Source organism: Mauremys mutica, chromosome 4 (assembly GCF_020497125.1).
Source record: "Mauremys mutica isolate MM-2020 ecotype Southern chromosome 4, ASM2049712v1, whole genome shotgun sequence".
Classification (NCBI taxonomy): domain Eukaryota; kingdom Metazoa; phylum Chordata; order Testudines; family Geoemydidae; genus Mauremys; species Mauremys mutica.
In genome coordinates this window covers 149,321,495-149,347,012 of record NC_059075.1, presented here as the reverse complement: position 1 = coordinate 149,347,012, position 25,518 = coordinate 149,321,495, and the positions used below count along the sequence as shown (strand labels likewise).

The following is a 25,518-nucleotide window of genomic DNA, read 5'->3' as shown; positions in this document are numbered from 1 at the left end:
GTCTTACTAATCTATTAGAGTTCTTTGAAGGGGTCAACAAACATGTGGACAAGGGGGATCCAGTGGACATAGTGTACTTAGATTTCCAGAAAGCCTTTGACAAGGTCCCTCACCAAAGGCTCTTACGTAAATTAAGCTGTCATGGGATAAAAGGGAAGGTCCTTTCATGGATTGAGAACTGGTTAAAGGACAGGGAACAAAGGGTAGGAATTAATGGTAAATTCTCAGAATGGAGAGGGGTAACTAGTGGTGTTCCCCAAGGGTCAGTCCTAGGACCAATCCTATTCAATTTATTCATAAATGATCTGGAGAAAGGGGTAAACAGTGAGGTGGCAAAGTTTGCAGATGATACTAAACTACTCAAGATAGTTAAGACCAAAGCAGATTGTGAAGAATTTCAAAAAGATCTCACAAAACTAAGTGATTGGGCAACAAAATGGCAAATGAAATTTAATGTGGATAAATGTAAAGTAATGCACATTGGAAAAAATAACCCCAACTATACATACAACATGATGGGGGCTAATTTAGCTACAACGAGTCAGGAAAAAGATCTTGGAGTCATCGTGGATTGTTCTCTGAAGATGTCCACACAGTGTGCAGAGGCGGTCAAAAAAGCAAACAGGATGTTAGGAATCATTAAAAAGGGGATAGAGAATAAGACTGAGAATATAATATTGCCCTTATATAAATCTATGGTACGCCCACATCTCGAATACTGTGTACAGATGTGGTCTCCTCACCTCAAAAAAGATATACTGGCACTAGAAAAGGTTCAGAAAAGGGCAACTAAAATGATTAGGGGTTTAGAGAGGGTCCCATATGAGGAAAGATTAAAGAGGCTAGGACTCTTCAGCTTGGAAAAGAGAAGACTAAGGGGGGATATGATAGAGGTATATAAAATCATGAGTGATGTTGAGAAAGTGGATAAGGAAAAGTTATTTACTTATTCCCATAATACAAGAACTAGGGGTCACCAAATGAAATTAATAGGCAGCAGGTTTAAAACAAATAAAAGGAAGTTCTTCTTCACACAGTGCACAGTCAACTTGTGGAACTCTTTACCTGAGGAGGTTGTGAGGGCTAGGACTATAACAATGTTTAAAAGGGAACTGGATAAATTCATGGTGGCTAAGTCCATAAATGGCTATTAGCAAGGATGGGTAAGAATGGTGTCCCTAGCCTCTGTTCGTCAGAGGATGGAGGTGGCTGGCAGGAGAGAGATCACTTGATCATTGCGTTAGGTTCACTCCCTCAGGGGCACCTGGCATTGGCCACTGTCGGTAGACAGATACTGGGCTAGATGGACCTTTGGTCTGACCTGGTACGGCCGTTCTTATGTTCTTATGTTCTTATCCATGCACCTCTGCACAAACACCAGCCCTCCTTCACAGGGGGGTCAGAATTAACCCCAGGAGCAAGCACCACACTTAACAATAGAACAACACTTTTATCTAAACCGGGCAAAGCCAGGAGAAGACCTAGGTCAGGATCTCTAGCAGGGGGTTCACAGACTCCCTCCCCCCAGCACAGCATACAGTAAAACAACTCTTCCTCGCCTGGCTAGACACACAGACGCTCTGCCTTGCGACAATGCAATCCCCTCCCCACCTTGGGTCAGTCCAACCTGTCTCTGCACTCTGGTGTTGGCAGGCAGGGTGATCTCAGGATGGTGTGTCAGTCATGTGGACTCAACTCCTGGCTGAGAGTTTACAAGAATCCCTTTTGCAAGCAGCAGGTTCTCCTTCAATCATCTTCCTCTCTGCCGTAGCTTCGGACTCCTGCTTCTTCTTTGTTTTCTTTTCCAGTTTCCAGGCTTGTCTCTCATCCTGATTCCTGTCTGCTCATTCATTCAAACTCTCCCAAGGGTCAGAGTTAATGCTGTGGCTTTGGCTGTCATTCTCCCCAGCTAATCAGGTCTGTGCAGAATAGCAGGGAGGGGCAAGGGGAAGAAGCTGTCTTGCCAGCTTCACAGAGGTCACCCCCATCACCTCCATTGTACAGATGAGGAAACTGAGGCACAGGGAAGTGAAATGATGTGCTCAAGGTCACCCAGTGGCTGCATCAGGTATAGAACTAATCTCTTAAGTTTGAATCCAGTGCTCTACCCACTGGACTACACAGTCTCCTATCTTGTAGGCACTAGGCCTGGTGCCTCTTACCACCTAAGCTGCTCTGAACCCCAGGAAATAAATATATTGGGACTCGCTCCATGGATTGAAAATGACTCACTTGAGGAGAATCCTTTCCCAATCCCTTTCATTTTCTGCTCAAGCTCTTCCTGTGATCAGCTCGGTAATGCTGCCCTCTCCTGACTTTCAGATGGTGAAGATGGAGATGCTGCTGGAGCAGAAATGAATACGCAGAAAGCAGAGCAAACAGCAGCACTCTCATGCCAGGGTAAAACCCCAAATAATGACCCAGATTCTACTCTCTTGTCCTGGACACTTTGTGCCACTCAGCTGGGGCCCAGTGGTGGAGTCTTGCTCATGCTGGCCAGCTGAGAGTTGCCCTGTGCGGGGAAGTTCTCAGCTGGTGTAAGGTTGCAGGACTGCCAAATGGATCCCGCCTGCACCCTGTCATGGGAAGTGGAGAATGAACATATGAAACTTTTACCCACCCTTTGCGAGTTTAACTGAAAGCTCTTTACTTTTATGAAAATTGCAGATCATAAGGGAAACGAAGAGGCCCCTGCGTCTGAGGACAGGTTTGTTGCATGGTTCAGAAGTGGATGTTGTGAAGCAGACTCAGTGCAAATAAGAGTGTAAAAGAAGCAGATGTTGTACTAGGAATTTTGCTTGAAAATCTAGAAAGCTGGAGACTCGAGAGTTAAGTGCTATGTAGTGAGCTCTTGCTGTGCTGCTATTGGTACTTGAGCCAGCTTTGAATTAACTCTAACTGTAGCTGTATCAAAACTAGCTTAGGTACACCTACATAAACTGCACTTGCATTTCCTGACTGCAGTGTAGACATACCTTCTCTGTTCACTTTGTGTAGCACCCAGCACAATGGGACCCCCATCCCTAGTTGTGGCATCTGGGTGCTACCATTACAGAAATGTTCATTCAGAGTAATAAAAGTGAATCATGTGAGAAAAGATGTGAAAATCAGTAATCTATCATTAGTGACCATGTATGCCAGAAGCCCGCACCACAGAACTGAAGACAGAATCCAGCCATGGTCTGGATTCTGTCTTCAGTTCTGTGGTGCGGGCTTCTGGCATACTTCCACGCTGGAGGACTGTATGCTAGAAAGAAGAGTCACTGAAAAGGATCCTGGTGGAAACCAACTGACCAGGAGTTACCAGTGCAATGCTGTAGCTAAGAGGGCAAATGTGACCTGGGCTGTCTGAGCAGTGGAATATTGAGTAGGAGCAGGGAGGGGCATCACATTTGTGTGTGGCATTGGTGATACCATTACTGGATACTGTGTCCAATTCTGATGCCCGCACTTAAAACCGGATTGTTTGATTGCCAAAATGTTATGGTCTCAGAGAACTGATACAAGAACAATTCAAGGTCTGGAAAACCTGCCTTAGCTTCAGAGACTGAAGCAGCTCAATCTATTCAGTTAAGAAGATTAAGAGATGACATGATCCTGGTCTATAAGCACCGACACAGAGAGGGGATTGCTGAGAGCAGAGGACTCTTTAATCTCCAGACAAAGGCAGAGCCAGACCCACTGGCCAGGAGGTAAAGGGAGACAAATTCAGGCTGGCAATAGGAAGCCTTGGAATGGCTCCCCGAGGAATGGGGTGGATGGGGTGGATTCTCCATCACTGGGAGTCTGTCAGTGGAGATGGAGCATCTCTTTCTCAAAGCTCCACTCTAGTTCAGCCACGAGTTACTGGGCTGGATGCAGGAACCGCTGTGGGAGATTACACAGGGGCCAGGCTGAATGGATTCTCTGTCCTTAAAACCTTTCAACTAATGGTTCTGGTAGCATGTGTAGGAGAGTTTATTTATCCCACAGAAATGTTATGGGGGCACCAAGAGCCAAGCTGCAGTTCAGCTGTGTTCACTTTTTGAATTAAAATAGAGTTTCAGGGCCTGATTCTCCGTGGCCTTACCCCTTGTGTAGTCATTTACCCTGTGTACACGGAGTGCAGAATAGGTAGGACACACTCCCATGCCCATCTGCTGGCCTTTTCCACCTGCTTTGCACTTTCAAAGGAAGACAGAATGAAAAGACTGAGGTTGCTTACCTTGGAAAGGAGACCTGGAAGAGGGGCAAGATGAAAGTATATAAAATACGTATACAAAGGAAGAATTATTCTCCCCAGGGGGGACCTGAGCCTCAAGGTATTATTATTTATTACAGTAGTACCTAGAGACCAACCAGAGTTGGGGCTTGGTTGTGCGGGGGGGGGAGGGGGAGAAGGGGGAGGCACTGCACAGATATAGAGTAAGAGACTGTCTGCCCCAAAGGGCTCATAGTTTAAATAGACAGGACAGGGGAGGAGTTGAGATGCAACATAGAGCGGAGGGATGGTCAGCAAATGTCATGTTAGTGCCACGTGTTTTTGTTTGATTAGGTGGTGATTAGTTAAGGAATAAGGAGAAGGCTAAGGGGACAGAGCAGGGGCAGATGGTTATGCAGGATCTGAACCCAAATCCCCTGAGTTCTACTTGAATGCCTTAACTCCAAACCATCTGTCTTATTTAGGGCAGAGTTGAGGAGAGGGGAGGGGCCTAGATGCTGAGGGTTTTCATGCCTGGGGGGTTGTGTGGAAGATGGCTCAGAGATGATCTTATGCCATTTTCATTTTTTCTAGTACTTTATCAGAGAATGCATGCTTTTCAAGCACCAGTTCCTCAGTGGAAGACACGATGACGCTGGAGTTTGTTGCTGTATGGTCTGAACATTTTAAGGTTAATAAACCGTTTGGCAAGATTGTTGTTGTAGCCTACAGTTGTCCCGGGAGATACCAAGAATTTGCTAGGATGGAAAGAAGGTAAAACAACGCCGGAGTTGGATTACACTGATGGGTTGTTAGATCTTTCTTGGGTGAGGGGATGTGATCATGAGATATTTCAGGCAGCAGGTGGGGAATTCCCACAGGTAAAGTCACCACTGGCCTGTAGTATCCAACTTGGACTGGGAATGGAATAAATAGGGGCAGCCATGGTGAAATGCAAGGGCAGAATCAAATGTCCATCACCACAGCTCCATTTGGCACCTCTGTAGGGGAAACATTGACAACTGTCATCTCTCTGTTCCTAAAATCCTGGGAGCAGTCTAGGGGTGGTTTGGCCTCCAGCACAACTTAAGGCATCTCTAACTTCTGCATACTGGACCAACCAGCTGGAGCACAGTGACATGCCACACCCCCTTTAATATCCACTATGGGTAGGTCCAGGAGTCCAAATGGAGTGGTATAGAACCCGCTATGAGAGCTAGCAATTTCCCTGCAGCAGAGATAGACGTGTGAGCCATGGGAGGTGTGTAAGAGCCAATGCACTGGGGACTGAACCAGGGAACCTCTGGAATGAAAGTTCAAGCTGCAGCAGCATATGCTTTAACACCGTATAGTTGGTGGGTGTAGCAGTCTCATTTCTTGTCTGGATTGGCTCAAAGGGGACTCTGTAACACTTGCTCACCAGCAGGTTATACAGCAGGAAGGAGATGGGGGCTGAGAATTTGGCTTCTATATAATCCACTGATCTGAGGCCAACATTTTCCAAAGTGGCCCTTGAGTGCGAGTGCCTCAGTTGCTCTGGGGTGGTCTTAGCCTGAACCCCGTAGTCCCTAATATTCAGAGGGGCTGCACACCCACAGCCCTAATTACTGTTGTGGGGGGGAGGGCGGGTTCAGGGATTCATACCCCATTAAATCAGTCCCAAGGTGCCTCAAGTCAGCCCTGCTCCCCTCCAAACTGAGGTCAGGTCTACACTACCACTTCCGGTTGATCTAAGCTATGCAATTTGAGTTACATTAGTAACGTAACTCAGATTGATATAGTTTTGATCTGCTTATCATGGGGTCTACACTATGCTATATTGACGGGAGACACTCTCACACTGACATTGCTTCTGCCTCTTGTTGAGGTGGAGTGCAGAAATCGATGGGAGAGTGCTCTCCCATTGATTGAGCATGTCTTCACTAGACCTGCTAAATCGATGCCACTGCATCGATTGCAGCAGTGCTGATTTAGCTCTGTAGTGAAGTCAAGCTCTTAGGCACTCGCAATCAGAGGCCGTATCTGACAACTTTGGCTTAGGTGGGTTAATCAAGGTCACTGTGGCCAGATGGCGACTCACTGGTGCGGCACTTCCTGCTGGTTGTCCAGGGAATTAGCTCTTTTCAGCCAGGAGTGCCCTCTGCTGGCTGCTGTCTCGCCTGCTGCTGGCCCCGAGTCCCTTCTGGACCCCAGTGCCCTTTACCCAGGGGTTCTGCCCACTGCAGCAACCCACTATCTGGGTCTCCCCATACAGATGAACCCCCAAACCCCTATCCCCACCTCGCCTCAGTCTATGGCTACTGTCAGTCACCATCTAGCCCCCGCTCACTGGGGCCGACTGCAGTGTACAAGCCATTCATCATTGGCAAAGGGGGGTTTGGACCTGCTGCCTCTGCCTATCTTGGGGCTGTCCCTCTGCAGCCCCAGTACCCTTTGTGGGCCCTTAACTCGATCTACAGCCTGGGGTTTTGTTAGGCTGGAGCTCTCAGCTCCCTCTGCCCTTTCTCAGCACTGCTCCTCCCTAGATACCCTTCTCAGCTTCCCAGACAGTCAGGTCCTTCCCTCTCTAGAGCCAGAGAGAGAGAGTCTGAGTCCTTCTGGCCCACTGCCCTCTTCTAAGGGTCAGCTGGGCCCTGGTTGCACTGGCTACAGCTGTGGCTGCTTTCCCAATTAGCCCTGCTTTCCTTGTTGCAGCCCAGGGCTGCTTTATCCCCTTCCGGCAGGAGCCGGGGTTACCACCCCGCTATAGTCACATTTTAAATATGTCAGGAAAGCCAGACTCCAGGAAATACTGATGCTTCGAGGAAAGTTGATGCAACTACATAGGAGTGAGGTGGATTGTCCGTCACTGCACATCTGTTAACGGAAATGGAGCCTCTCTTTCTCAAAGCTTTGCTTTAGCTCACTCAGAAGTTTTTGGGCTGGATGCAGGAATCACTAGGTGAGATTTTCTGGCCTGAGTTAAGCGAGAAGCCAGGCTGGGTGGGCACAATGGGCCCTGCTGGCCTTGACATCTAGGAATCTGCATGGGTTACTTTAACAGCTTGACCCCTAAGCACTATATCTCTTGGCCACATTGCACATGGTTGATAAGGAAGGTTTTTGCATAAGTGCCAAATGTCCACCGCCAATGTGAGAGGGAGACCACAAGAAAAAGAAATACCAGCAGCAACCAGAAAAAGGTAAAAGTAGAAGATGAGGAATAAAGGAATTACCCGGGTTACTCTAAACACCACCAGGGATGAGCCCTTCAAGAGTTTCCTTTTTGTACCCTTTAACAAACAAGTAACAATTATCCGTCCTTAGATAAAGTCAGATAAAGCAGTTTTTATAATATGTAAAACACTTATGTAACCAAATATTTTTGTGCCTAGTATCCAATTAACCGTGTTTTATTTCTGTTGCTTCAGCCCAAACCTTAAATAAGATAATACTGGTATTATTTTGAAGGGTCACTGCAAGTTTAACACAACTCTTCTTTCTCATGATCTCATTCTTTTTGGTCACATACTTCAGGCCCATTGCTTATGCTAATATCCCAACTCAATTTAAAACCATGGTTCACCCCTCTATTCCTATAAGGCCCCCAAAATCTTGAAATTGGCATAAAAGTCATGAGATTTTAAAAAATGTTAAGCCTGGAGTTCTTTCTGTTGGCTTACTGATGCTGGAGCATTTAGCATCAGCATTGTCAAGCTTTTCTCAGCAACCATAAGAGCGAGAACCTTACTTTAAAAGAAATCTGAGGTTGTCAGCCAATAAATAATGGGAATGGCATAAAATTCATGCAATTTTTATAAAATAAATGCCATGGGTTCATTTTATTTATCTTCTGGTTTCTGAGCCTTACAGGGCTCTCGCATTACATTTTCAAGCTTTTCTCTGCAATCACGAGGGCTAGAATCTTAGGGTAGGTTTACACTCACCGTCCGGGTCGACGCGGTGAGTTCGACTTCTCGGAGTTCGAACTATCGCGTCTGATCTAGATGCGATGGTTCGAACTCCGGAAGCGCTGCGGTCGACTCCGGTACTCCACCACTGCAAACGGCGGTGGTGGAGTCGACGGGGGAGCCGCGGAGTTCGACCCCGCCGCGTCTGGACAGGTGAGTAGTTCGAATTAGGGTACTTCGAATTCAGCTACGCTATTCACATAGCTGAATTTGCGTTGTTATACCAATATAATAAAAACCAGCAGGATCTTATTAAGAGGGATAAGGCAAAGATGCCACATTTATTGTAAATACAATAGTAAAGCAAAAGATAAAAGCAAACAACGTTGTTTTACTACTTACTTATTCCTTATACACACACAGACACACACACACGCATATATTCATTCACACAATCATTCATTCAGGTTCTGTACAGATGTTATAGTTACCAGCCTAGATATTGCTCATGCCAAGTTACTGGCCAGGTATCTTGATCATGAGGATGGAGCCGAGTCTGTGTCAGATGCAGCTGATGCTCCTGGAGGCTGGCAGCAGAACCATAGACTCAAAGTCCTTATTCTCCAGAGTCCAGTTTTATAGGGATTTTTCCTTATGTTAGTTCTTCATTCTGCTGTTGCTAGATCAATCAGCAGATAGCTGGTTCCATTCTGTCCTTTGTTTCCTTTGAGGTGCTGGGGTGGATTCCAGTTCGCCCTCCGGGGGTCATCTGGTTGATTCCACTTGACACCTTCTTCAGCCAACACTGAATTCTTCAGGCTGGTAACTCCCTAACCATTCATTCATTGTTTAAACTAGGCATCCATTCACACACATTCTCTATCTTAATTACATCTAGTTCACTGTCTCTTTACCTTTTGGGGTGTTATCAATTTATGTGAGACTCCCTGTCTTTTAACAAGCAAAGATAAAGTGAGATGAAAACTTACAGAGGGTGGGGGTCTCTATCTATACACTATAACAGCTACTGTTTTAGCTTACTTAGAGTTAATTAATGCTTAACAAGTTTTACACAAAGTATTTCTTTGAGCAGGCTTCACACAGACACAGCTGGTGGCTTGCAGGTTAGAATCACAAATTTACTTCTAACATAGACCTTTAGTTATAAAGTATTAGTTAATAACAAAACAATAAATCAATAAATCATTTCTCATATAAACTATGTGTAATGTAAACCTTCTTTAATATCCCTACAGCGTACCCTAATTCGAACCCCCTTTTTAGTGTAGATCAGGCCTTATTCTTTTAATGAGATCTAAGATTCTCAGCTTGCAGTAACATTCTGAGTGCTGGTAACTCAGGTCTTGTTGCACTGACCTCATTGCGGAATTGAGGCCTTATTTGGGGTTGACCATGATCCCCTACTGAGATCAAGGGGAGGTTGCTATTGACTTTGATTTGGAGCTCTTTATGATTTAAAATAAACAGCCAACTCTTCCATTTTGTTTTAATTTCCTAGGTTCAGCAATAAGTATGGGATGATTATTGTAGGCCAAGCAAAAATTCCTGTTTCTGAGCTACAAAGCAGACAACCCATGTATTATAAATACAGAGTTATTGACCTCTACGAGCAGGGCACTGATATAAGAACAATTGAGTTAAAGCATATTTATAAAACTGACCAAAAAAATAGGAAGGCTGAGTTCCATCGAGTTCTAACTGTGCCTGAATCGGCCATCAAAGGAGGAGGTAAGAATCACATTTTGCACTGTGGTAAATGATGATGGAAGGTGCAGGTTTGCAGGCTCTCCAAATATTAGTACAGAGTCTGATTGTAATGTCATTGACTTCAGTGGAGTCATTCCTGATTTACAGCGGCATGAGAATCAGGCTGACTAAATGGAAAACGTGGGCAGTGAGTGTTCTAGCACAGAATCTTCATGGTGATTGCTGGGTGTTACTTAGATTCAGAGCTCTTGGGGCAGGGACTGTTTTTGTTTGTACAGTGCGTAGCACAATGGGTCCTGGTCCGTGACTGGGGCTCCTAGGCAGTACCATAATATACCCAATAAGTGATGCACAGTGCCTAATGCAGTGGGGTTCTAGTCCATGACTGGAGCTTTCAGGTGCTTCTACTATATAAATAATCAGAGCTGGTTGGAAAATGAGGCTTTTGTCTCAAGTTAAAAAATTGAAAAAATTGGGGTTGTCAGCCATAAATGTTCAGGTTTTTTGTTGTTGTGTTTTGTTTTTGTTTTTGTTTTTGCGGGGAGGAGGGTAGGTTTTCCAATGAAAATAAAAGAAATCAAGGAAATAAGACATTTTCAGTTAATTTCTTTATTTGATTGACAATCCAATTTCACATTGAAAGTAAATTTAGGTTGTGGAGGCCAAGAATTAATTAATATAGGTTTGAAGGGATCTTAATGTATGTTAGAAGTTAACACGTGACCCTGCATGCTGTAAGATATGTGGTACAAAGAGAATTGTGTGAAGAGTCATTACGACCTTGTGAATTGCAGTCTTGTTTTCTGTTCTAGTATTGCAGACAAATAAGATAGCGAATAGGCTTATGTATAAACAAATGCAAATGTTTATCTTCAATGTCTCCAAGATTACTAACCATTGTCTGTTACAAGGTATAAAGATTGTTATGAATTGCTTACTAATTGAGAGAGATCCGTCCGGGACAAGGGGCAACCCAGTTCCTGACACTCTCTCCCTCTTGTGTTCACTAGAGTAATTAATAAAGTATTTTGATTTTGCTGCACCCAAACAAAAAGCGAGAACTTAGTTTTTCTTCGACAAGGTGGAAACATTTTTGAGCAGCCCAATAAGCAATGAATGATACTGTTCCATTTAGATGTAGCCCATAATTAGGTAAGCACCAGGAAATATTTTGGTTTGGGGAGGCAAAGTACCTCCCAGAGATTCCAGTGGCATGTGGGATGTGCCCAATCCTTTGGTTAAAGGGTTTTTCTAAAATATATGCTCTAGGAATTATTTTGAGTCAGTTCTCTGGCCTGTGTTAGGAAATCAGACTAGATGATCACAGTTGTCCCTTTTGGCCTGGGAATCTATGAATCTATGGGCAGGTCTATACAGAAGTGCTACATCAGTGCTACATCGGCACCTGCACCTTTTCACACCCCTGAGTAAAGTAAGTTAGATTGACTTAAGCAGTAGTGTAGACCTGACCTATGAATCTACACACCTTCACGAGCTGCACCTTACTCCCTCCTTTGTGTTAGTATCATAATGCAAGCTGGAACATGGGAAGGAGATAGAACTATGGCCTGGCCATCTCCTATGGTTTGTGATGGGATGTTAGATGGGTTGGGATCTGAGTTACTACGGAGAATTCTTTCCTGGGTGCTGGCTGGTGAGTCTTGCCCATATGCTCAGGGTTTAACTGATCACCATATTTGGGGTCGGGAAGGAATTTTCCCCCAGTGGAGATTGGCAGAGGCCTGGGGTTTTTTCGCCTTCCTCTGCAGTGTGGGGCACGGGTCACTTACTGAAGGATTCTCTGCACCTTGAAGTCTTTAAACCATGATCTGAGGACTTCAATAACATAGGTTAGGGGTTTGTTACAGCAGTGGGTGGGTGAGATTCTGTGGCCTGCATTGTGCAGGAGGTCAGACTAGATGATCATAGTGGTCCCTTCTGACCTTAGAGTCTATGATTTAGACGCAAGTCCTATTCTGGTATCCACATTGTCTAGTTCTAGTGCCTGCACGTCAGAAATGACTTTGACACACTGGAGAGGGCTCAGAGAAGAGCTACAAGAACAGTTTGAGGTCTGGGAAAACCTACCTTAGAATGAGAGATTGAAGGAGCTTAATCTATTTTGTTTATCCAAGCGAAGCTTAAGAGATGACATGATCCTGATCTACCACCACCTAAGTGAGGAAGAGATTTCTGAGAGGAGAGGGCAGTTTAAGCTCACAAAGGCAGAGCGAGAGCCAATGGCTGGGAGCTGGTGGGAGACAAATTCAGTCTGGGAATAAGGGGCCAGTGTTTACCAGGGAGGGGAATGAACCACTGGAACAGCTTCACTTGGAACAGGGTGAATTCTCCATCACTAGGAGTCTGTCAGTGGAGATGGGGTGTCCCTTTCTCAAAGTTCCGCTCTAGCTCAGCCAGGAGTTACTGGGCTGGAGGCAGGGAATCGCTGGGGAGATTCTCTGGCCTGGAATCATGTATCAGAGGGGTAGCCGTGTTAGTCTGGATCTGCAGCAAAGAGTCTTGTGGCATCTTATAGACTAACAGACGTTTGGGAGCATGAGCTTTTGTGGATGAATACCCACTTCGTCGGATGCATGTGCCTGGGTTAGGCAAGAGGCTGGGCTGGATGGGCACAATGGGCCTTGCTGACCTTGGAATCTATGAATCTATTAGATGAATGGTGCAAGCAGCACTATAAACTGGCAAATGAAAACATTAACTCTGTGACCACTGTGGATCACTATCTCCCACAATCTGCCCCCTTGCAGGTTTGAAGGTTTACAGGTGTTTATTTGAAGGTTTATAAATGTTTATTTCTTGCTAGGAGTGTGGACCCAATTTGATGACATCTGTCAGTCTCCAGAAAAATCCTGGATTGGCTCTTTCTTCATAGGAAATTCCAAAGAGATTGCTAGCAAGTCTATCCTGCAGTTCCTGGAAGATGAGCTCTACCAAGAACTTTCTTACCAGAAGGACTTCAGTGATGTGGAAAGGAAGATTGAGTGCTACAAGGAGTGCTTCAAAACCAGAAGCATCGGTGATGCAGAGGAAAAAATAGATTATTGTGAAACTGACTATGATGAGATAAAGGTAAGTGAGCAACACCCATCTCTCATGGCAGTTCCACAATAGCTGGAAAGGCTCCCATTGAACCTCTCTGGAGCTAGCTCTACCTCCAAATGGTGCACTGACAATGATCAGAGAATTATTAAAAGCTGGGAATTATATTTGCTGCTCTTTCCCTTTTCAGCTTTGGGGCCTGCTCCAAAGCCCATTGGAGTTATGGAGTCTTTCCATTGACTTCATGGGCTTTGGATGAGATCCTAACAGCCCAGTCTAACTCCTGTTGAAATGGAAGGATTTCTGTCTGCTTTAGTGGGAGCTGGATTGGGCTGCCAGCAGGATCATCTCTACCAGCTTTGGACCTGATTTCCAGAGTCTATTCTTGAACCCTGGATCCTACAAGCTGCCTCTGTAAAAGGCAGGGTGGCTTTAAATTTGGCAAAATTTCATCATGATGAGGGCTGCAGATATGTCATGGCTTTTTTTAAATAAAAAATCATGGAGCAGTCATGGTAAATCTTGTAAAATTCACAGGTTTAGTGTCCTGCTCCATGAATCTGGATAAATAATGCCCTGACAAATGAGGGGGCATTGACCATGCATAGCAGCCCACTCTGCCCCTGCACCACAACCCTAACCTCAGCTTGGTGAGTGCGGGGAAATGAGCCTTCCCGGCACTCAGATCAGGCAGCTCTTGTGTGGCTGGACCTACCTCCCCACTTTTGGCATTGTGACCTAGTGCATGTGGTTACAGCACCGTTTGCTCAGGTGTAGCCTTGCTGCCTCCCCATCACATGCTCCCTTCAGCGCTGAGCCAGTGACCCACCTTCAGGAAGTCATAGACAAACTGAGAAATCCTGCTATCTGACTTTTTATGCAGTGTGACAAACCTGCTGCCCTAACATAAGGGCCTGGGGACTAGAACGCGGTTTATAGAGACTGGGGCAGCTGATATTCCTACAGTGCCACTAGGGGGGCATGCAAGGGTACAACCAGGAAGCACTGTGGAGAGTAGGTGCCACAGGAAGTACCGCCCATGAGAGCCAGAATGACAGTACCTTGCAGCCCTCTGACCAAATGCCCCTACTTAACCCCAGAGTTGTCCTAGGAAGTGGTACAGATTTTGGTTTGTTGCAATGCCAGATTTTGCATTGTCTCCTTGGTCTGTGACTCCAGCCTGACATTCACCCTGATTCCTGCCTCTCCGTTCTAATGTGGTACTACCTTTGATCTCTGGTCTCTGATCCCAGCCTGACTCTGACCCTGACTCTTGTTTATGGGACCTGGCTCCTGGCTGGTGACTTCTGTCCCTGATGGGCAGACCTCAGCCCAGCTGCAACTGCTAGGCAAGACTGCCTATGCCCTGGTCCCTTACATCTAACACCTAAACCAGTCTTAAGGCAGAGACTGTCTGTTGTCACTTGATCTTTAAACAATAACAATATGAAAAATCCATACAGGTGGAGGTGGGTACCAAATAGCCATGTTTGCTAACTATACCCAGATACACCAGTCCCAGCGACACACACACATGCTCTGACTAGTTTCTGGGGGTTTCTAAAACATAGAACACAGTGAGCAGCACGTTGTCTGGAGTGGCTCACAACTGAGAGTGATGACCTCAGAGCAGATTGTCAGAAAACAGGGCAGACACCCCAGACTGATGTGGTCTATAATTAGATTTCACCAAGCCAGTGACAATTGTGTACCCCGGCTCACTATACCAGTCTTACCATAGAGTCACAGAGAGTCCTCTTAGACACTCCAGTCTATCTTGCGACACAGACAACCTGGACTTTGTGATAAATAGTCACTTAAACAGAAAGTGACACCACATCAGGTTGCTCCCAGTCCCAAGAGACAAGTCACTTACCTCAGATCAATTGGTGCTCCAGATCTTACAAAAAAATCAATGCAAGCAACCAGTTCTATAGTAAACTAAAAGTTTATTAGCTAAGAAAAGGAAATGAGAGTTATTGAGAGGTTTAAAGCAGGTAAAATATACACACAGATGAGTCACAGTTTGTAATTCCAAATGGTGGCAGTGATGTAATAAACTGCCAGTTTCCCAAAAGTCTTTCAGGGTACCCAGACTGTCTCTGGTGATCTCCACTTTGCATCTGGTACACTTCTCTTAAGAGTCCAAACAGTCCAGAGAGGCAGGATCCTTCCTTGAATCCGTATTTATAGCTTTTTCTGACGGAAAGCCAGCTGACAGTGTCTATACTCAGATGGGTTTTTCCTTTGATGATGGAAAATGCATTTTGAGTCCTTGACTTCTGATCATCATGCACAGGTGACTTGCTTTGAAATTAGCCTTTTCTTCATTTGCATTCCACAAAGCTTAATTCGAGGTTGACGGGTTATTTAGTTACAGGGGCATACACAATGTAAATATTTGCTATTATAACAGGATACAGATATGTGAAAACAGTGCAAGTAAAATTTGCTAGTTTTCATTAAGTTTAAGTTTAAACACTATATACACACTTACACATTTAACACTCACTTTGATTTACTAACACATAAGTGAATTGACCTATGACTCTGGCATGAGCTAGCACCTTGTCAGCCAGCGTTACAAGCAACTCAACAATTATTTAAAGGGATGCTACCACATAGATACTACTGCTCCTGTTCCATCTAGGGAAGTGACACCAATTAGATTTACAGGCAAAGATGCAGTGTAGGTTAAGGACTCTTCCACATGCTATAAGCTTCGGTGTGCGGAGCGGCACCATTTCTGTCCATTGTGTAACAGTTTATTCAGGGGCTGTAATGCTGTAGCCGTGTTTGGAAAGCACCTATGGTATTAACTGACCATTCCCAGAAAGGAATGAGGCAGTGACACATTTTGTGGTTGGAGAGGCGGGGGTGCTTATGGACAGCTTTGACCTCATCTTGTGATTTATGAAAGCATCTTTGTCAGTGGTATGGCCACTATCCATAACTGAGGATTTGAAAATTTCACATTCTCAAACAGCCTTGCTGTCTCAACCTTCTGGAGTTTCTCATAGATTCTAAGGGACCACTTGTGATCATCTACTCTGATCTCCTGTATAACACAGGCCAGAGAAATCCCCCAAATTAATTCCTGTTTGAACTAGAGTAGGTCATTTTGAAAAACATCCAACCTTGATTTAAAAATGAGCTTTTTTTCCAAATTTCTGATTCTCTGAAAAATTTGAAAAAAAATGGTTTTCATTTCAATCCATAATGAATATATTTTTTAATTTTTTGGAACTGCCAGTGAATGGAAAAATCTATCATTTGCAAAGTGCTGTGTACAGCACCTGGCACAATTGGGCCCCATTTTCCCCCACACAAGCCTCTTTCACCCACTGCACTCCCATCTTTGCTCCCCTCCCACCATGCCCACCCTATACACAGCTGCACAGTTGCCAAGGTTTGTGTAGCACCATGGGTGACACTTCTCATGGATGAAGAAGAATCACTGATTTCCCCCATGTGCTCCCTGCCCCGAGCAGCCATGGGAACAGGACATGGCACTGCACAGAACTGGGTGGCTCTGGATGTGGTAGAGGGTGCTGGGGAGATGTCTGAGTTACGTGGGATGGGTAGGTCCTGGGATGGGGGAACAGCTGGGGGCTGTATCAGGAACGGGGACAGAACTGGGCCCTTCCTTTTCTCTCCCCACCACCTCTACTCTCTGCTTGTTCCCCACTCAGATCCACTGGCTGGAACAGCAAGAGCAGAGGCAGAGAGTTCCCCTGACTGCCCCCTGTGGCTATCTCTGTCACCCAGTCAGACACATGAGAACCCAGCTAGGGATGTGTGAGGGTCACATGAGCTGCCAGAGACTGGCAATCCTGTGGCTGGCTGGCTACCAGGAGCAGGAGATGAGCAGGAGGAAGTGTGAGGCTAAGCAGCCAGGTTTTGGGGGAGTGGCTGGCTGTGCAAGGGTTGGGGAGGGATCAGCACTTGACTGAAGGTTTTGGGTCTTTTATGACCCTGAGGGCCGGAAACTCTCATTTTCTAAAATAAAAACTCAGACTCTGGATTCCATCCGATGTCAAAAACGTTGGTCAAAGGACATCACCATTCAATCTGTGTGGGATGCCCTTTTTTGCAAAATTGAAATTTGCTGTAGGGAAAATGAACATGACAGTTCCCCAGCTGCCTGTGAGGAAGGTTCTTCTCAATTTCACTTTCTGCTGTTGCTGAGGCAGAACATTCTGACTCTCTGGGTATGTCTACACTGCAGAAAAAACCCTTCGGCAGCGAGTCTCAGAGCTGATAGTTGATAGTCTCAAACACCTATTTTGAGTTGATAGTTGATAGTTTCAAACACCTACTTTGCTGGCAGTAGTGGCCTCAGGATCACATGGAGGAGCCCCTGCTCAGGACACTGGCATCAGCTTGACCTCATCCTGATCCATTACAGAAACATTTGTGATGTATTGCATGCTCAATCAATGCATAGCGCTAATTGTGACACTGACCATGCCCTTGTCAGGGCCAAGCTCCACTCACCTGCTCTAGCCCTGAAAGGGTTAAAAGCCAGCCCTTGGAGAGAGCTGGGGCTGAAAGTAAGGGCTAGGCTGATTGGGGGAAGCAGCCACAGCTGGGCCACGCCCCAGTCAGGCCACACCTGGCCCTGTTATAAGGGCTCAGGGAGGAGCTGGGTAGAGCACTGAAGGCTTAGGGTGCAGGTGACTGAGCGGGGCTGGGGAAAGGCGAGAGGAGCTGGGAAGCTCCCACCTGGCAACTCCCCAGGCTGCAGGCCTGGTGCAAGGCCTATGAGAAGGCACTGGGGATGCAGAGGGCAGCCCAAGGGTAGGCAAAGGTAGCAGGTCAGAACCCCCCTTTGCCAGTGATGAGTGGCTTTACCCACTGCAGTCTGCCCCAGGGTGCAGGGGCTAGACAATGATTGGCAGTAGCCATAGACTGAAGCAAGGTGGGGATAGAGGGTTGGGGGTTTCCCGGGCAGGGGAGACCCGGGGGGACACTGCCAGGGGGCAGCACCCCAGATAGAGGGGCACCAGGGTCCAGGAGGGAAACGGGGGCCAGAGACAGGGGAGACACCGGCCAGCAGAGGGCACTCCATGCGGTAAAAAGAGCTAATTCCCAGATAGCCGGCAGGAGGCACTGCACCCGTGAGTCATTGCCACGCTACACATCCTAAGAAGGTCCATCATGCAAAGCCAAAAGGCAAACGTCACCTCAACATTACTAACATGAAGGACTTTGACACTTGTGCAAAGTTTCAACATGCTCTTGAATGTGTTTCTGATTCCCCCGATTCTGACACCTTGAGGGAAAGTTTCAAGAATAAAACATTGTCTACTGCAAAGATGTCTTTGGAACCTGACTGGTTCACAGTGTCTGAAAATCTGCTGCTCCCACTCATAGTTGTTTAAGTAAAGTTAGGCAAGCTTGCTTTTTTTCCCCTAAGTCCAGAACTCTTAAGTTCAAAGAGGCCAAGTCTATGGTCCAGAAAGCCACTAGAGAATGTGCCCAGGAGTATTGGCAAGACCCGTGCAAAAAGATTCAGACCTATTTTGAAAGAAGGGACCTTTGTGGTACCTATGATGGAATCAAAGAGGCACGTGGTCCAATTTGTAAAAAGTCTACAAACCTGAAAGCGAAAGATGGTATCATCCTGACTGACAAGAACAACTTGACCGATGGACTGAGCATTACAAAGAACTCTACTCAAAGGATGCCGTTATCTGTGATACTGCCTTAGCTCTGCCATTCCCCAGCTTCCAGATGATGCAGTAGCTGGACCAAACACCAACTCTGAAAGATGTAGAGAAAGCTATCAAAGAGATTGCAGTTTGGGAAAGTAGCAGGCAACGATTAGATACCTCAAGCTCCTAAAGGCAGGGGGAGAGAACTTGTGAGCAACATTTACCTGCACCATATCTGCACCTGCTGGGAAGAAAGCCACATACCGCAGGATCCAAAGGATGCAAACATAATTACCTTATACAAAAATAAAGGGGACAGAGCAGACTGCAACAACTACCAAGAGATATCTCTGCTCAGCATGGTTGGCAAGGTGCTTGCAAAGGTTCTGCTGAAAAGACTGCAGGTGCTTGCTGAGAGAGTTCACTCTGAGAGCCAGTGTGGGTTCAGAACTGGATGCTCCATGACTGACATGTCCTTCACAATGCACTTGTAGCAAGAAAACAGTGGTGAAGAACAGACACCTCTCTATGTAGCAGACATTGACCTACAAAAGGCCTTTGACACAGTTAGTAGAAATGGCATCTATAAGATCCTGTCAAAAATTGGCTGTTCACAAAAAGTGCTCTCCCTATTTAAGGAGTTCCATGAGGGAATGAAGGCAACTATCCAGTATGAAAATGAAACATCGTCTGAGTTTATCATTGGTACTGGCATGAAGCAGGCTGTATCTTAGCATCCACTGGCGTTGGCATCTTCTTCTCTATTCTTCTTAAATACGCTTTTGGAAACGATCAATCTGTGCTAATTGAATCAAGAATGGACGGCAACTTGTTCAAGATTAGACAATTTCAGAGCAAAAGGCATGTCATCCAGCTCACTATTCGGCATCTGCTCTTCACAGATGACGCTGCATTAGTCTCTAACTCATCTGATGAATTGCAGATCATGATGAACAGGTTCTCTGATGCATGTATCAAGTTCGGTATGGTAATCAGTATCAAGAAAACAGTTTTCATGTCACAGGGCATCAACATCCCACCTAAAATCTACATCAATAATGAACTCTTGACAACGTAGATCTCTTCTGCTATCTTGGCTCAACTCTAATGAGCTCACTTAGCCTTGATAGGGAACTTGCTGTGAGAATCATCAAAACCTCTGTCACCTTTTGGCAAACTTTTATCTGACACATCTGAAACAATGGGTTGCTAACCCTGAACACAAAGGTGTCCATTTATCAAGCTTGTGTCCTCAGTACCCTCCTTTAGAGCTGTGAAACCTGGATCACATATTCCAAGGAGCAGTGGAAATTGAACTGCTTCCATCTTTGCTGTCTCAGAAAAATTCTTGGAGTCACTTGGGACCAATGGATCACTAACCTTGAGAGAACTGGCCTACAGTCTATACAGACTATGCTGGATACTTGCAGGCTTTGCTGTCTGAGACACATGGAGCATATGCCTCAAGATCATCTGCTGAAGGCCATGCTCTGTGGTCAACTCAAGAACTGTCCACAATGCAGAGGAAGGCCAAATCTCTGAGACAGCGACAAGGTCAAGCAAGGTTTCAAGAAATTCAGCATTCCTGGGCCACTGACAACTGGGAGAGCCCTGCCTGCAACTGCTTAATCTGGAGAAGCTGGGTCAAGACTGGGCTGTCATTGCAGAGAGCCCAGGAAGAGCCCTACAGGCGAGCCAGGAAGCAGAGTGTTCTCCAACCTCCATCTTGCATGTAGACCTATAGCCACTGTGGGAAGGTCTGCCACTCACACATCAGGCTCTTCTCCCACACTACTGTCAAGCACCATTGACTGACTGACTTTGTCATGTTTCCTTTCATCTGTCAAGATGCTGGATGGCCATAGAGACATTCCTGCTTGGGCTGGAGCCCAGACTCTAAGACAAGCAAGGGGGAGAGTCCTGTGTAAGTTGACCTGGGCTCTGAGACTCACTGCCACAGGAGGTTGGTTTTTGCTTTTTGCAGTATAGATGTGCCCTCACTCTCTCTGCCTCCCCACCAGCTACGGGGCTGGAAAGGCAGAGAGCCAAGGCCCTCATCCTCTCAAGTCCCATACCAGGGGGCAGAGAGGCCTGGTCTCTCTGTCTCTCCAGCAGCCAGGCAGGAAGGCTCTTGTCAGTTTCACTCTCAAGTTCAGAGAAATTGATGAGAAACTTCCAGAGACCAGGTGCGTGTGGTAATATCTTTTATTGGACCAATTTCTGTTGGTGAGAGAGACAAGTTTTTAAGCTTACACAGAGCTCTTCAGGCAGGCAGGCAGAAAGCTGAAAAATTCCATGTAGGGGGTCTCCTGGAACAGAAAATATTCTTGAAATCCCGCCCTCTAAACAATTAAGTGTGATTGACTTTTTGTCCTGGTTCAAACAAAAACAAAATGCAAAATTTTGCAGGAAAAGATTTCCATTTCACAGCCAGTTGTAATCACGATAAATAAAGGCAGTTACGATAAATAAAGGAATTCTCGGATTGTGGCTGCATGAGAACTTTGGTGTTTGTGGGTCTGAGTTTAGTTTTAGTTACAAGGGGTTACAAAAAAGGCCAAATGGTCCAGGACAAATTTCTTAGCCGTCCCATTAAAAAAAAATACTTGTATTTGTTAACTGATGAACAGGTTTATGCCCTGATTTTATGGTCCTGATCCAAAGTGCATTGAATCTTCCCACTGATTCCACTTCTGCCCCACCCATGTAGAAGGTCAACCACAGGCATGTGAACCTCTTAAATGCCACTTATGCCCTATTTTGAGGGATAACTTACAAACAGACCTTCTGCTGGGCCCTTCTGCACAGTTGTGAATTTCAAGCCACATGAAAAACTCAACTGAATCTTAATCTCAAAATCCTTCACAAAGCAGAACTTACCACCCTCTGCACAGTTTTAACAAAGGCACTCATATACCATGGTGAGAAGTGGCTATGTAGGGCTAGTCTACACTGGCAATGTTAAAACGCTGCCACAGCGGTGCTTTAACATGGCTTGTGTAGTTCCGGCAGAGCACTCTAAAAAACCTACCTCCACAAGGGGTGTGGCTTTACAGCGCTGAAACTTGCTGAGCTCAGGGGGGTGTTTTTTCACACCCGTGAGCGAGAAAGTTGCAGCGCTGTAAAGTGCCAGTGTAGACAAGCCCGTAAATTCATAGACTATGTCTGCACTATAGATGCTACAGTAGCACAGCTACTGCGCTGCACCTGTGCCAGCCTAGGGTAGACCCTTCCTATAACAACAGAAGGTGTTTTTCCATCTCTGTAGTTAATTCACCCCTCTGAGAAGTGGTAGCTTGGTCGATGGAAGAATTCTTTTGTTGACCTAGCAGTGTCTACACTGAGGCTTAGGTTGGCTTAACTGTGTCTCTCGGGTGTGTGCATTTTTCACACCCCTGAATGACATAGTTAGGTCAACGTAAGTTTTAGGTGTGAGCCAGGCCATGGTAACCAAGATGGGGGCTCCATTGTGCTGGGTGCTGCAGAAACATGCAGCCATCAAAATTAGGGCCCTGTCACGCCAGGCACTGCATAGGCACACAGTGACCGAGTTTGGGCCCCTGACACATGGTCACATACTCAAGAACAGTCCCTGCTTTGAAGATCTTATGATCTAAATAGAAAAGGTTGAGGGATTAACTGATTTGACCAAGGTGTCACAGGGAGCCTGTGGCAAAGGAAGGACTTGAACGTGAGCTTCCTGAACACCATGCAAGTGCCTCAGCCTCAAGGCCACCTTTCCATTCTACAATTAATAGCAAATACCCCCTCCATCATCCATCCCCCATCCACTGGCCAATGCAGCTAAGACTATACTTGGAGAACTTTATTTCAGACGTGTCTGACATTTGTGGTAAAATGTACATCAGTATTACTGTGTTTGTCTAGGTTTATGATGACATCCGCAAATTCATTGAACATGTACTTGGAAACCCCAGATTTCAGAATCCTGCTATTGCAGTGATGGATGTTCTCCTCTTTTCATTATGCACACTATCTCACCACAATATCCAGATAAGTGCAGAAGTCATGAGCAAGATTGAAAAAATGGCCAAAAATGTTGACTTGCAGGAAGGCAAATTCACGAACCTGAAAGAACCAAGAAAAAGGTAATATGTAACTCCCTATATATTTAATTTTATTTGCTTGAACTCTGCCTGTGGTTTTAAAGGTAACACGTTCACTTCCCTTTAAATACTACGAACAGACATATTTGCAAAGCACACAGCTCTAAAAGTAGAAGAGTTAATTATTTATGGGTTTTCATTATATATAATAGGGGCTCAGCATGGGATAACCCTCTTCAAGGTTAACCCTAGGGTTAGGGTGACAATTACTATAATGTATTATTTGTACTGCAGTAGCACATAGAAACTGTGATCCCAATTACCAAGACCAAATGTAGAGGCTGCTGTGTGGCAGGTAATGAGAGTACTATCCCTCCTCTAATACCAGGCAGTTGGGAACAGACTAGCCATCAGGTCTGACAGCCTTAAAGTCGATGAGAGCAGAGGATTAGTGCTTCTGAGTAACAGGTCTCAAGTTGACTGATAGTGGTACTACCCCCGGATGGGTGAGACCTCTGACAGGGCAGCTCCATCTGCATTAGGGTGATTGACACAAAATATCCCAAACCTCAGTTGTCTCTGATGGTCTTAGGTGCAGGGTTCTTCACCCAGTCATTTTTAGAATGCCCATTGAATCCTGGAAAGATGGACATAGAGATGTGAGGGGAGGAATATCTGCCAACTCTCAAGCTACTGAAGCCTTATTATCGAAAACAGAATTTACAACACAGGATAAACAGTCGACATCTTGAAAATTTTCATGCAATGAAAAGTTCTGAAAAATGTGTATTTGGAAATGTCACAATTGGAAACATTGATATTTTCTGATTGAAAAAATATTTTAACAGTTTGAGGTGACATTTTACATTTTAAGAAGTAGAGTTGAAACAATTTTCTTTTTTGAATTAACATTTTTACTTCAAATGACATTAAAAGTGCAAATGTTGACTCAAAGCAAACTGGGTTTCAAATTTTTACCGTTACGTTAACCTTGAGGAAAGTAATTGCATGCCAAACCCGTTATAGCAGAAAGCATTGGAACAGGGGGACTTGAATTTAGCTTTCCCGCTTGTCAGGTGAGTGCTTTAACCACCAGGCTATAGAGTCATTCTTTCTCATGTGCTTTATCTGGTCCAGAGACTATTCAAGAATTTTATACAAAGGCTCTACCAGAGAGAGCCAACACAGAATAGCCTAGCACTTAGGGCACTCACATATCCCGTTCCAGGGTGGGGATTCAAATGTGGGTCGTCTACATCACAGACGAGTGCCCTCGCCACTGGACTAATGGTTATAAAAGAAGCAGCACATCTTTCTCTGGTCATTTTGAGAAACTAGTCCTTTAAAATGCCTGGAAACAAACTGTTTTGGTTTGAGCACCATGTTTTGTTTGACCCAAAATGGACTCTTTGGATTCGTTGACATTTTTCAGAATTTTTGGATTTGGTTCAACATGAACCAAAGGTTTTTTGTTTTTTCCTACAATGTTTTGGAACAAAAACATCCGTAGTTCACCCAGTGCTCACAATGACCTTGGCCCTATTTATACAGCTACATTGCAAGATCTTCACTGTGGGATTGAATGTGAGATGCTGAAGACTTCTGGGTTGGAAATTGTGTGTGAAGGGCTGACCTTGGGCTTGTTCTCATTGGCCAGCTAATTGTGAATAGGTAGACAGGTGTGTAGAATGATAATTACCCTATGGGTTACAGCTGCAGCTGTGTTAATTTGATTAATCAATTAGTAATTGATTGACTACCATATTGTATATAAGAGCATGCTGGGAAATGAATAAAGAGAGATGTATACACACACACGCTGTCTCTCTCTGCTTGGACTTCGTTCCTGCTCTTGCGATGCAACAAATGGTGACCCCGATGTGATACAGACTTGCAGTGCAGTGAACTAGTCAGAACAAGCTGGATCATCATTGAAACAAAACACAGTGAGAGAAGTACAGCTGTGGATGCTTCTCTTTTGAAGGAAATCATCAAAAATGAATTTAAGGAGCGTTACTCGCTGAATCCAGAGTATATAACTGATGTTGTGTATGAAAAACCTTATATGACTATTGAACTGAAACAAAATGTTTCCCAGAAGTCTGCCAAGAGTGTGGATATATCTGACGTGGCTTACTACTTTGAAAAAGATGTCAAAGGTGACTCACACTACAGATAAACATCAGTGAAGAACCTCTAAAATTTGATCAAGCTCTAATCTATTATGTTGATGAAAAGCCCCCAGAGTTTTCCATAAAACGTCTGACTGCTGGTGTTATTGCAGTCATTGTAGTGGTGGTACTAGCAATTGTTGCTGGAATTATTGTACTGGTTATCACTAGGAGAAGGAGAGGAAAGTATGAGAAGGCTGAGGCAAAGGAAATGAATGAAATGCAAAGAAAACTAAACCCATAACTGAAGTCACTAGAAGACAAATCGTGAACTATCAAGAAGGCAAACAGAACTAAAACAAGATAAGTACTAGTACCACTGTTGCCAATCTTGAATGAAGATAGTGTTGGTGGCCTGAATTGATAAAAAGAAAAAGAAGGACGCGCCTGAAGTCCCAGCGTCAAGCGGCCGGAAAAAAAAAAAAAAAAAAAAAAAAAAAAAAAAAGGCGCACGGCTTTTACGAGCGAGCAGCTGCTGGAGCTGGAGCTAGAAGGAATTCTACTGCAAGAAGTACCTGAGCCTGACGGAGCACTTACAGATCGCCCACGCCCTCAAGCTCAGCGAGGTACAGGTCAAGATCTGGTTCCAGAACCGCCGCGCCAAGTGGGAATGCATCAAAGCTGGGAGCTGCAGGGCGTCTGAGCGAGCAGCTGAGAGCTGCAGGGCGTCCGAGAAAGGAGGCGTGCCTGAGTCTCCGTGTCAAGCAGCTGAGAGCTGCAGGGCGTCCGAGAGAGGAGGCGTGCCTGAGTCTCTGTGTCAAGCAG

General features: G+C 45.3%; 1 pseudogene; it reads left to right on the top strand.

Annotated features, from left to right (window-relative positions):
* Positions 1 to 25,143, top strand: part of LOC123369108 — a 30,505-nt pseudogene extending 5,362 nt beyond the window's left edge.
* The last annotated feature ends 375 nt before the right edge of the window (positions 25,144 to 25,518 follow it).